Raw genomic sequence first — 14,583 nt, forward strand, 5'->3', positions numbered from 1 at the left:
AAAAAAAAAAAAAAGAATGAAAGAAAGATTGTTTGGACTGTTGTAGGTTCCTTGCATTTTCATATAAATTTTAAGTTCAGTTTGTCAATTTCTGAAAAGAGTCACCTGGGATTTTATTTTTATTTTTTTATTTTTTTTGAGTTGGAGTCTCACTCTGTTGCCCAGACTGGAATGCAGTGGCCGCTCCCGGCGATCCTTCTGCCTCAGCCTTCCGAGTAGCCGGAATTACAGGCATGTGCTACCACGCCCAGCTGATTTTTTGATTGATTGTAGAGATGAGGTCTCGCTGCCCAGGCGGGTCTCGAACCCGCGGGCTCAGGCAATCCACTCACCTCAGCCTCCCAAAGGCGCAGGATGACAGGCTGAACCACCGAGCCCGGCCACCTGGGATTTTAATAGGAATTACACTGAATCTGTAGATCAATCTGAAAAGCATGGCCCATAACAAGTCCAGGATGGTGGGATGTCTTTCCATTTATTTAGGTCTTTTGAATTTCTTTTAACAATGTTTTTTTGTTTTCATTTTACAAGTTCTCGCACTTCTTTTGTTAAATCTATGCCTAGGCCGGGCTCAGTGGCTCAGCCTGTAATCCCAACACTCTGGGAGGCCAAGACGAGTGGATCGCCTGAGCCCGCGCGTTCGAGACCCGCCTGGGCAACTTGGCGAGACCTCATCTCTACAATACATCAAGAATTAGCTGGGCATGGTAGCACGCGCCTGTAGTCCCAGCTACTTGGATCACTGGAACCCTGCAGGTCGAGGCTTGCAGTGGCCAGGAGCGGCCACTGCACTCCAGTCTGGGTGACAGAGTGAGACTCCGACTCAAAAAAAACAAAAAAAAAATGCCTAAATATCTTTTTCTTTTTTGATGCTATTATAAATGAAATTGTTTTCTTAATTTTATTTTAGAATGTTCATTGAAAGAGTATAAAAATGCAATTGATTTTTGTATATTGGCCTTTTATCCTGCAGCATTGTTCGACTCATTTTAAAAATTATAATAGCTTTTTAGTAGATTGATTAGGATTTTGTGCATACAAGGTCATAGCGTCTGTGAATAGAGACAATTTACTTCTTCCTTTTTAATCTGGATTTTCTCTCTCTCCTTTCTTTCTCTTGTCTTCCCTACGCCCTCCACCCCCTCACCCCACCACAGCCACCTATTGCCTCCAGTACAATGTTTTAAAGAAGTGGTGAGGTCAGACATCCTTATCTTGTTTTTTATCTTAAAGGGAAAAAAAAATTCCTTTCTTCATCCTTAAGTATAATGTTAGCTGTGGGCTTTTGGTGGATGTCTTTTATTGAGTTTGTTGAGAGGTTTCATGAAAGAGTGTGGGATTCTGTGGTCTTTTCCTGTGTCTCTTGTTCTTTATTCTACCAATATATTTTATTGCATTAATTGAGGCTTTATAATGATTTTATGTTCCTGTGTTTGCTACTACATATGTGTGGTGATTTGTAGAAAACCTTTCGTAACAGTATATCTTGGTAAAGCATTGAAGAAGTTAAAGAAGCTGAACTTAAGTTTAAAAGTATGGTTTTTGGGGAAGGAAGGAAGCAGAAACAGGAAACTCATGATGGCCAGTCTGATGAGGAAGAAAACAATTGGAGTGCATACAGAAAAGAAACGGAGGCATAGTCAAGTGGGCACATGAAGCAGACAATATAGAGGCTCTCCACAAAGTCTTGTGTTGCTAAATAAAGCCACCATTAAAAATAAACTTCTATGAAATTACAGTTAACCAAATTATTTTATCAATAATGGTAATAAATACCCCAAACTCATCATTTTCTAATTACTGTATTTTATTGTTACTCATTCTTTAAAAAAATGATTTGTTTATTGTACCTGTGTAGTGAAAATACTAGATACTGGTATGACACTGAATACCTCTTCCCGACCCTGTATTCATGTTGGGTTTACACCACAGAAATTGGCCAATGTCACAAACATTGTTTTTTTTAAGAGCTGGTTGTTATGCATTTACCAGCATGCCAACACCAGTACATTCAGAAAATAGAAGAGGGAGGTAGGTGAGCAACAGGAGAAAATTCATACAGTTTTCTAGACAGAAATGTTAAAAGAAAGACAGAAAAAAGTGTGTAACCCTTTGGTGCTGTTTTTCCCTGGGAAGGATTAAGACTGAGATAAATTCAGTTCAGGGAGGGTTTATTGAAGGCAGCTTCCTGTGTGTTCAGCACTGTAGATATTCAGCATAAATGCTTAAAATTATCTATGCAAAGGATGCCTCTTTGTGGAGATGGAATTAAGTGATTCCCAGAAGATTCTTCTATTCCAAAGAATCTATTCATCTATAAAGAAATTCTTAATACGAGGCCTAGGATTCAAGATAATTGTTTTTCTCCAGACTGTTGAATTGCAACACCATCTCTTCTATTTACATTCAAAGCTTTCAAGTCATTAAATGTCTGAGCTCCTTCTAAGACGGAAACAGATTTTTGATAATTGATATTTGATGTAGGTATTCCCTATTGCTTTGAAAATTACTTAGAGAACTCAAATAAATTAATCTGGAGTAATCTTCTTTTTGGTGATCCAAAGCAATTGTCTTTCACTAAATCCTGTGCTTTAAGAGCTGCATAATCCCGTCTACAAGTCAGGGTCCCCCACTTCTCTCATTCTTGCCTGAGCTACGATGCACATAAAACAGGAGAATCACAATCATCTGAGAGAAAATTCCTCCTTTCGTTCTAATCTGCCATCTTTGCTGAACAATGATATCATTTTAATAGCTTAATCTCAAAAGTCATGCCACACTTAAGTTTCATTTTGTTAGAAAAATTCTGTCTCTCTACACAACTGTGAAAAGTGTTTGGAGACCTCGGATTAAACCTGCTATTGGTGTGACGTGGTCAGGTCTCTTGGCAGGGTAAGTAGGCACCCAACAGTGCCGAGATATCCGTAAATTACCTATGGGGCTTCCTCTTCCATCAACATGAAGCTCAAATAGACGTGAATCCTTTCCCCATTTCAAATATGGGAAGGCTGAATCCAGTTGAGGAAAAAAAAAGCCTAAATATACAGCTTATCTCACAAGAAAGAAAGTGCCAGACGTGAAGAACAGATGGAAAACAGGAGTGTCGACCATGCAGATCTTGCTAGAGTATCCTGGGGAATGAAGACAGACTCAGATCAAGTTACAGGACAAACAGCCAGAGACTCAGTGTTAAAATCCACCAAAAGACCAGAGATGAGGACTTGGGTCCAAGCACTTAGACCTGGGTGTAAGGTGGGGGGTTCTTAAAGGTTAAGAGAGGATAAAAAAATTCCTATCGCCAACCAGGGTAACAACAAAGATTCTTCTTTCGTACAAAGATCTGGATAGAAAACAACATCTTTTTTCATTAGGAATTAAAATTTCAAGCTAGAGCCACACCTGAATCTGGTACATACACTGTCCTCATGCCTTAAGACTCGGCAGGGCAAGGAACTCACAAAACTGTCAAGGAACAAGAACTACCCTCAAGAAATAAGCACATAGCTTCTCTGGAGGAACAACTCCACAATGTATGAAATATGAAGTTGCCACACACACACACAAGGATTTTTTTAAAGCAAGCAACAGAACACAGACCACAAATTAAAAGTTTTTAAAAAAATCCACTCCATTAAAATTAGCACTGTTTGTTAAAAGACATTATGGAGTACAATGAAAAGGAAAACCTTTTGCACACAAGATATATTCGTGTGCTTAGCTTATAGTATATAACAATCTGAATATGTAAATACACACTACAGATAGAAAAGAAAAACATAAAAATTGAAAGGAGGGACTCCAAGAAACTTAGAATAAACTGAGTTCACATTTTGCCTCAGCATAACCATTTGTGCTTTGACTGACATGCCTTGAATCTAGCACAAGTTAGACACAGATAGATAAATTTTCAATAGGCAGGTTTTAGAAAGCTTTCCACTGTGGGCCAAGCTGGCAGCCTACTCCAACCCCTCAGCAAATCTCCATCAGATGCAAGACAAGGACAACACAACCTTCAAATTCATGGTTTAGCATGTTAATCTCTAAGAAACTTTCAGGTTCCTTGTGGAAGGCAGAAGGTCAAAGATCATCCCTTGGCTGGTTGAAGCCACCGAAGTGATAATAAGACCACCTTTTTGCTAAGGAGTTTGTGGATTGCAAAAGTCTCACAGGTCTCTTGCAAGAAAAACCCCTCCCCTGGTCTCCTTCCATTTAGCCCACCACCTGAGCTCCTGAGATGCTAATATCTGGCACTGTCAAGATCTAAGACTCCTGTAGCTATCAACGTCAAAGACCTGCAGCCCTGGACATTCCTTTTGGCCCAGACCCCTCCAGGTCCAAATCCACCTTACCCCAAAGGTGCTTAAATATACCCAGTTCTTGGCCCTTTGAGGCCAGACTTGACTCTAAGTATTGGTCCCCTTTCCAATCTGTGAAAGGTGAATAATAAACTTTACTTCCTTCTACTTCTTACTTGGTTGCAGTCTAGCATTATTCCCACGATACTAGCACTGGCCCACCTCACCTCAGTTTACCCTTTCAAAAACCCGATTAGGAAAACAGGCAAATATGTGGGCCATTGTAAATTTTCTACTCAATGTCTTATCTCCTCTTCCTTACTACTTGAATCGAATTTAACTGGGGTAACAGTGAACTTGGTTATAGTCTTGCTTTTCTAGTCTTAGTCTAAGGCACAAGGCTGGCCCGTGAGACACAAAGAAAGAATTCTACCAAAGGGGCTTAATGGAAAGTAATTCCTTTCCAGATAGAAGGGTATTGGACCGGGTAACCCTCTCAGTTCCCCTCTCACTCTGGGAGCTTTTCTGTCCTCTCAGTAAGTCCTGCTTTCCTTGGGCCCACTAGTGTCATGCCTCCTTCCCCTTTCTGCCTTGAATGCTACCGTGATGCCTAAAATGACCGTGAGGTCACAAACAAGAGGAAAAGGCCCAGAAATGTCCAGAGGCAGAGTCTGTCATCAACAAGTCACTAAAACAGAAGCGCTAAGTGGGTCTAACATTTAGAAATCAATCAATGTGATTTCCCATATTAGCATGTTAAAAAAGAAAAACAATATGGTCATGCCAATAAATGCAGAAAAACAATTTAACAGTAAAAATGACTTGATAAGCAGAGATTTATTAATTGGTCAGCCAATCTGACTGAGAGTGGAAAAACTCAGACTGTTTCTCCTTGGCTCTCACACACATCAACACAGAAGACTTCTGTGACCGAGTATGGGTGGGGTTTTCCCACACACCAAGCGACCAATCAGTTCTTCAGGGACACCAGCGGGGTATTTCCCAGATTCACTTCTGGAATTCCCTAGAGATAGCAACAGATCCCACAGGGCGAGCCCTGGGTTCCCAAGACTGCTCCCTCCTCAGACACCGGTCACAAGTCTGAGGCTCCAGAATCTCAAACTACTTCAAGTTGGGGTCCTTAAAACTCCCTCTTAAGATTTGAATAGTTTGCCAGTGCCGCTCACAGAACTTAAAGAAACATTTGTGTTTACTGGCTTATTATAAAGGATATTACAAGTAATACAGATGAAGGGATGTACAAGAGAGAGAGACGGGAGGGGGCGTGGAGTCTCCATGCCTTCCTGAGTGCACCACCCTCCAGGAATCATCATGTGTCTGGCTGTTAGCAAGCTCTCTGAAGCCTCTTCTCTTGGATTTTGGTGAAGGCTTCATGACATGGGCATGATTAATTGGCCATTGCAAATCAGCTCAACCTTCAGCTCCTCTCCCCTCCCCAGAGAATGGAAGCGGGGCTGAAAGTCGCAACCCTCTAATTCTGCTTTCTGGTGACCCGCCCTCTCCTGAAGCCACCAGGGGTCCCCAGTGACCAATCAACTCATTAGTACACAAAAAAGGCGTTACTCTGGAGCGTCTAAGGGTTTCAGGAGTTACAGGCCAGGAAATGGAGGTCAACGACCAAAGAAGAGAGGGGACTCAAAAAAGCCGGAATTTTTGGAGGGGACCCCTTCTAGTGTTCTAGGAACCCCTCAGCATCAGTATACCAGCTAGCATTGTTGTGAGAGGTTGCGTTCGGTTTCAGTAGATTTTTTTTTTGTGGGGGGAGCTTCTTTGAACACATTTGCCCATTTCACAATGGGTGATTTATGAGCACACCTGCCTACATGCTGAGTGTTCAGCAGTTTCTGAGCAGAAGTGGCATGACCTCCGCTCCCCACCCTCCCTGTCGACCCCATCTGGCCATAATTGACGTTTTGTTTGTCTGTTTCCCTGGACGAAAAAAGTCCTCAAAGGGAAACGTTTTTGCTGATATGGAAAAGATAAAACCAAAACGGCAGAAGCATTAGGAGGCATTCAAATTGACTGGTTCAAAAACCATTTTGAGCCATGGAAAAAAGCATCTTGATAGGTGTATTGCATCAAACATAGAATACTTTGAAGGTGACTGAAGTTTAAACTTGAAAGAATAAATGCGCAATTTTTATAAATGTTTTTGGAGGGAGTCCCCCCATATGTATTTTACAATATTAAAGTGACCAAGAAGAAAAAGATAGAAGGTATAAATTAGCAATATTGAGAATTTAAAAGGGACATCATTTCAGATTCTACAGGCGTAACACATATAATAAAGGAATATTATAAAAACTTTCTGCTAGGGGCTGGGCTCAGTGGCTCAGCCTGTAATCCCAGCGCTTTGGGAGGCCAAGGTGAGTGGATTGCCTGAGCCCGAGGGTTCAAGACCCGCCTGGGCAACTTGGTGAGACCTCATCTCTACAATAAATCAAAAATTAGCCGGGCATGATAGCGTGCGCCTGTACTTCCAGCTACTTGGAAGGCTGAGGCAGAAGGATCGCTGGAGCCCAGCGGGTCGAGGCTTTGGTGGCCGGGAGCAGCCACTACACTCCAGTCTGGGTGACAGAGTGAGACTCCAGCTCAAAAAGACCCCCAAACTTTCTGCTAATAAAGGTGACAATTTAAATTAAGTGGGAAAAATCCTTTGTAAGATATACCAAAATTCACGCTAGAAAAAAATATATAACTGGGCTAGCCCTGTATCTACGAAATAGTTAAAAATTGAATTCACAGTTGAAATTTCCACAAAGAAAATCCCAGGCCCAGATGGCTTCACAGGTTAATTATAACAACATTTGAGGAAATAATACCAATTTAATACAAACTCTTTCAGAAAATAGAAGAGGAGGGGAAATTTTCCAACTCATTTTTTGAGGTTACTATTACCCTATACCAAAACCAGACAATGACATTATGAGAAAAGAAAACTACAGAGCAAATTTCCTCATGACCACAGATGAACACAGTACTTTACAAAATGTAGCGGAATAAATCTAGAAATATCAAAACCAAATATATACCACGACATAGACAAGATGTCTGTTCTCACCACTTAAATTCAACATCATACCGGAGGTTCTAGCCAGTGAAATATGTCAAGACAAAACATTAAAGACATAATAGTTGGGAAGGAAGATGTAAAACTCTATTTGAAGAAAACATAATTATCTTGGTAGAAACTTACAAGAAATTTAGGGAAAAACTTCCAGAATAAGTGAGTTTAGTAAGATTGAAGGACATAAAGATGATACACAAAGATCAATTATTCAATTTAAACTGCAGTCCAGATCAGATGGCACAGATTCCTTTCTTCCTGTTCCTACCCACTTAGTATGCCTCAAACCCCTGGAAATCACACAAAAGGTAGCTAAAAGAGAACTCTGAAGGGTGGTAAGAGGAAGGTGAATTAGTTTAGGATCCTAGAAATGTTGGACCAACATAGCAGCAGGGCATTTTATGACCTCCTACCCCAGCCAATGAACAAGGTCCCCAGACCTGGCAGTTCCCAATCCCCAGCTGAGCAATACAAGGCAGCCCAGGTGAATTCATTTCTCCTCTGAACTGAATCAGAGTCCCAGCAATAACACCAGTTGAGTCTAGCAGTTTCAGTAAGGAGGATCAATCCAGTAAAGAGGATCAATCAGGAGCATAAAAGAAGTTTTTCAAACAGAAAGAAAATGAAAAACAGAATTAATCCTGAAAGATCCGGAATAAAAGAAAAAAAAATAGGGAATAATGGGTACATAAAATAGGTTATCCTCCTCCTGAGTTTTATAAATTATATTTGTGATGGAAACAAAAATCATAACACCATCTGATATTCTAAACAATCAAATTTAAATGTGGGGAAAGTAAAGGTACTCAAGTGGAAGTAAGATAGCCACACTTCATTCCAGGTGGTTAAACGGTGATGTCCACAGACTGTGGTAAGTCATAGATGTATATCTTAACACCCATAGCATCCACTAAAAAATCTACACAAAGAAGTAAATTCAAAAACTTAAATAAATAAGTGTGGAATTCTAAAAATATTTAAGTAACCAACAAAAAGTCATGAAAAAAGCAGAAATAAGAAAGAAAACAAACTTTAAAAACTGCAGATGCAAGCCCAAATATCTCAAAATTTACCTTTAATGTGCTAAACACATGCAAAAAAGGGCAGAGATTAATGGAACAGATTGAAAAACTTACTGTGAACTGTGTGTCTGTTTGCAAGATACTCTTCTCAAGTTCAGCATAGGTAGGTTTAAAGTAAAAGGATGGATATAACACGTATACATTTGTTAAAAGGCATGAGTGATTATGTGAATATCAGATTAAGTAAATTTTAGAGTAAAGAAAATTGGCCAGGCTCGGCGGCTCAGCCTGTAATCCCGCGCCTTTGGGAGGCTGAGGTGAGTGGATTGCCTGAGCCCGCGGGTTCGAGACCCACCTGGGCAACTTGGCGAGACCTCATCTCTACAATAAATCAAAAAAATCAGCCGGGCGTGGAAGCGTGCGCCTGTACTTCCAGCTACTTGGAAGGCTGAGGCGGAAGGATTGCCGGAGCCCAGCAGGTCGAGGCTGCAGTGGCCGGGAGCGTGCCACTGCATTCCAGTCTGGGCGATAGAGTGAGACTCCAACTCAAAAAAAAAAGAAAATTACTAGAGATGAAGAAGAACGTTATATAATAACCAAAGGATCAATCCACTAGGAAGATATCCAGTCCTCAATGTGTCCTCACCAAAAACAAAGCCTCAAAGTATACAATGCAAAAAGTGATAAAGTTGAAAGGTGACAGAGACAAAAAACTATGCTTGGGCATTTCAACATCTCCCACTGAGCAACTAATAAAATTTCTAGAGAAAAAACTGGCAAAGATATATAGAGGAACAATACAACCAACTAACAGGATCTAACTGACATATACAGAATATGCCACTTAATCAGAATATGCATTTTTTTGAACATTCACCAAGACCACATCTAAGGCCATAAAACAAGTCTCAACAAGTTTAAAATTATTATAATCATACAGCTATTGTAATCACACAGCGTGTATGCCCCTTAACCATGACGGAATTAGACAAGAAGTCAATAACAGAAAGAAAACAGGAGCATCTCTAAGCACATGAAAATTAAATGACACACTTTTACATAATTCATAGGCCAAAAAGGAGGCTCAAGAGAAAATAAAACTGAATAAAATAAAAATAAAACATTTTTAATATGTGAGATGGAGCTAAATAGTACTGATAGGGAAATTTATACCACTGAATGCTTACACTAGAGAACAGGAAAGGTCTTAAATGAACAACTAAGCTCCCTAAATCAGCAGTCCTTAACATTTTTGGCATCAGGGACCGGTTTTGTGGGAGACAATTTTTCCACGGATGGGGGGTGTGGGTGGTCATCAGGCATTAGAGTCTTATAAGGAGCGTGCAAACTAGATCCCTCGCTTGCACAGCTCACAATGAGGTTCACGCTCCTATGAGAATCTAAGGTCTTGATCTGACTGGGGAATGACTGTAAACACAGATGAAGCTTTGTTCACTGGCTCGCTGCTCACCTTCTGCTGTGTGGCCTGGTTCCTAACAAATCACAGACAGGCATAGCCTGGGGACTGGGGACCCCTGTTCCAAATCTAGCAATTAGATGAAGAAGAATTTAAAAAACCCAAAGCAAACACAAGGAAATAATAGATAAAAGTGGAGATCAATAATTGAAAATAGAAAAACAATAGAAAAAAATCTATGTGACCAAAAAACCTAGTTCTTTGAAAAGATTAATAGAACTGACAAAATTCTATCAAGACTACAGAAAAAAGAGAGAAGATACAAATTACTCATATCAGGACTGAAACAGGATATCAATTTAGATATGCAGACTTCGGGAGGACAAGACAACATTCCTCATGACTACATATATATGTTGGGTGCTGTGGCTTAGCCTGTAATCCCAGCACTTTGTGAGGCTGAGGCGAGAGGATTGCCTAAACCTGGGAGTTCGAGACTAGCCTGGGCACCTTGGTGAGCCCTCATCTCTACAATAAATCAAAAAATAACCTGGGCGTGGTAGCATGTGCCTGTAGTTCCAGCTACTTGGAAAGCTGAGGCAGAAGGACCACCTAAACCCAGCAAGTGGAGATTGTGGTGGCCATGAGTATGCCACTGCACTCCAGCCTGGGTGACAGAGTGAGAATCCAACTCAAAAAAACAAAAAACTACATACATAAAACTGATAACTTTATATGAAATGGACCAGTTCTTGGGAAGTCCAAATTATTGCAACTGACCCCAATATGAAATACATAATTTGAATAGTTTTATCACTATGGAAAAAATTCATAATTTAAAGTCTCCTAACAAAGGAATCTTGAGGGACAATTGGATTTACTGAAGACATCTACCAAACATTCGGTAACCAATTCTGCACAATACATTCCAGAAAAGAGAAGAAGAAGAACTTCCCACTTCGTTCTATGAAGATCCTGATACCCAAAATGTAGGTAGTTCAAAAAAGAAAACTAAAAGTTATTATTCTTCATGAATTATAGGAGCAAAAATTCTCAACAACTATTAGCAGACAGTTCATCAATATATAAAAAGAATTATACACCATAACCAAGTGGGATTTATACTAGATATGCAAGACAAGTTCAGTATTTGAAAAGCAATCAACATGATTCACAGTGTTGATAAACTAAAAAAGAAAAACTATACGACTATATCAAGTGACGTGGTAAAATCATTGAATAAAAGTTAACAACCAATTATGATAAAAACTCTTAGAAAAATAGGAATAGAGGGAGCCTTTCTCAGTTTGATAAAAAAACATGAACCCTAAACCTAACTTTATACTTACTGGAGAAAAACTGACTCTTCTCTTCTAAGATTGGGAAAAAAGCAAAGACGCCCAGTCTTAGCATTTTGCTGTTCAATAAAATAAACAAATTTCTAGACAGTATGATAAAGCCAGAAAAGGAGAAAGAAAGTAAAAGAAAGAAAGAAAGAAAGAAAGAAAGAAAGAGAGAGAGAGAGAGAGAAAGAAAGAAAGAAAGAAAGAAAGAAAGAAAGAAAGAAAAAGAAAGAAAGAAAGAAAAGAAAGAAAGGGGGAGGGAGGGAAGGAAGGAGAGAGGGAAGAGAAAGGGAGAGAGGGAGAAATAGTGTAGGAAGAGAGGAAAAGAGGGGGTTGGGGGGGTGAGAGGTAGGGAAACTGTTTTTCGTTGCTGATGACATGATGGTCTATGTAGAAAATCTCAAGGAAACATCACCCCTACTCACACACACAAAAAAGAGAAAAAGCAACTAAAACAAGTGCATCCAGCAAGTTTGCATGACACGAGAGCAACACAAAAATTAATTGTGTTTGCTAACAACAAACATATGAAAACAAAATTGTTTTCAAACTAGAATTTACAATTACACCAAAGAAAATGAAATACTTAGGTATACATGTTAAAGATCTTTGTGCTGGAAATTGCAAAATACTAGTGAAATAAATCAAACACCACTTATATAAATGGAAAGACATATTGTATTTATGAATTGGAAGACTCACATAGTAATAATGTCAAATAGTTTTAAATCAATTTATAGATCTAATGCAAAATCTCAGCAGTGTTTTAAGCATCGGCAACCTCATTTTAAAATTTATATGGCAAGAAAAAGGCCCTAGAAGAGCCAAAACAATCTTGAAAAAGAAGAATGAGGTGGAAGGAATAATTTTCCCAGTATTAACACCTTGTAGTTACAGGAATCAAGGCAGTTTGGCATAGGAAGGTATGGACACTTAGACCAAGGGAACAGACTTGGAAACCCAGACACAGTTCTGTAAAATGTGCTCAATTCATGTTGACAAAAGGACAAAATCAACTCAATGAAAGAAAGATAGCCTTTGCAGGAAATGGTTCTGGATTAATTGGACATCCACAGAATAATAATTTTAAAATTTGGCCTAAATCTTATATATTGTACAAAAAAGTAACCTAAAATGATCACAGACTTAAATGTAAAATATAAAGCTATAAAACTTCTGGGGGAAAAAAAAGCAGAGGAGAAAATCTTCAGGACCTAGAATTAGGTAATGAGTTCTTTCACTTGACACCACAAACCTGATCCTTAAAAGAAAAATGAATTTGACCTTAAAACATTGCCTCTATAGAAGACTGTGATAAGATGATGAAAAGACAAGCTACATAAAAGGAGAAAATATTTGCAAACCACCCATCTGACAAAGAGCGAAGAAATAATTAAATCAGAAATGTGCAAAAGACACAAGCAGACATTTTACTGACGAGGATATATATATAAGTGGCAGATCAGCACACGGAAGTATGTTCAATGCTAGCCCTTAGGAAATGTACATTTAAACCACAAGATAGCACTACACCCCTATTAGAAATAGGTGCCAACTAATGCTAAAATAAAAAATAGTGACAACCGTAAAAGCTGGTAAAGAGGAAGAGAATTCATTCATACATTGCTGATAGAAATGGGAAATGGTCCAACCATTCTGGAAAAAAGTTTGGCAGTTTCCCAGAAAACTAAATATTCAATTACTATATGACACATTAATTGCACTCATAGGCATTTATCTGAAAGAAATGGTTGTGTGTGTGTGTGTGTGTGTGTGTGTGTGTGTGTGTGTGTGTGTGTGTACATATTTGTAGCCGTTTATTCATTGTAGCCAAAAATTGGAAGTAATCCAGATGTTCTTCCGTAGGGGAACTGTTAAAGAACTGTGGCACACTCATAACATGTAATAATATTCAGAAATGAAAAGGAATTAACTATTGGTATACACAACTTGGATGCATCTCATGGAAGTACAATGAGTTTTTTAAAATGCCAGTCCTACAAGGTTATATTTAAACAATATTCTTGAAATAAAATGATAGAGGTGGAGAACACCTGGTTACTGCTTGTCAGGGGTTGAGGTAGGGGCACAGGAGGAGGTGGGTGTGGTTGTGAGAGGACAGTACAAGGGTCATTATGGGAATAAATGTTATGTTTCTTGACTGTGAGGATGGATACATGCACCTACACAAGTGATAAAATTGCACAGAATTGGGGCAATCTCAGTAAGATTGATGGGTTCTATCAGTGTCATATCCTGGTTGTGGTATCGCCTTTTGGTGTGGCAAGTTATTACTGTTGAGGGAACCGGGCAAAGTGAACAAAGAAACTCTCTGTTTTATGTCTTACAACTGCATAGGTGGCGACAGTGATCTCAAAAAAAGGTTAATTTTAAAAATCAACTATATTTCGTTATACTACCAATTAACAACTGAAAATAGCAATAAAAATAGTAATTCAATTTATGATAGCATAAAAGATATGAAACAGGAATAGATATATGATAAAAATTAGAATTTAGTGCAGAGATGCAAGAGGAATTTTTAAGAGATCTGAGTAAACGGAGAGATGCCATGTCAATGGATCAGAAAACACATTATGATCAGAATGCTAATTTTTTTCCAGTTGAGCTATAAATTTAACAGAATCCTAATCGAAATCTCAGTAAGCTTTTTTTATAGGAGTTACAGAATGATCCTAAAATTTGTGTGGAGATGGAAAGATCCAGAATATCCAAAAACAATTTTGAAGGAAAAGAAAAGTTGAATGACTTCCACTCCCTAATTTCAAGACTTCCTATAGTAATCAAGGTCACGGGCAGACAGAATCTATGGAGTTAGAATACAGAGTTCAGAAATAGATGTGTGTGTGTGTGTGTGTGTGTGTGTGTGTGTGTGTGTGTGTGTGTGTGTGTAGGTGTGTTGTCTTTTTTTAAAAAGTTAGAAAGGTAATTCAATTGGCAAATAATTTTTGCTGCCAGAACAATTGAATATTCACACTTTAAAGTCAACTTCAACATTTACTGTGCGTCATATATAAAAATAATTCACCATGGGTCATAGATGTAGATATGAGCCAATACTAAAACAATGGAATAAAATCATCAGGATTTTTGGATTAGCAAAGATTTTTATTAAGTAGGATAGCAAAATAAAGTCTATAAAGGAAAGATAAATTGGACTTTAGACACATTAAAACTATAACTTTTCTTTTTTAAAAAATATTTATTTATTTATTTATTTTTATTTTTGAATTGGAGTCTCACTCTGTTGCCCAGACTGGAGTGCAGTGGCATGCTCCCGGCCACCACAGCCTCGACCTGCTGGGTTCCAGCGATCCTTCCGCTCAGCCTTCCAAGTAGCTGGAACTACAGGCGTGCGCTACCACGCCTGGCTAATTTTTTGATTTATTGTAGAGAT

This window comes from Carlito syrichta, unplaced genomic scaffold (assembly GCF_000164805.1).
Source record: "Carlito syrichta isolate Samal-C Ts95f unplaced genomic scaffold, Tarsius_syrichta-2.0.1 Scaffold303796, whole genome shotgun sequence".
NCBI lineage: Eukaryota > Metazoa > Chordata > Mammalia > Primates > Tarsiidae > Carlito > Carlito syrichta.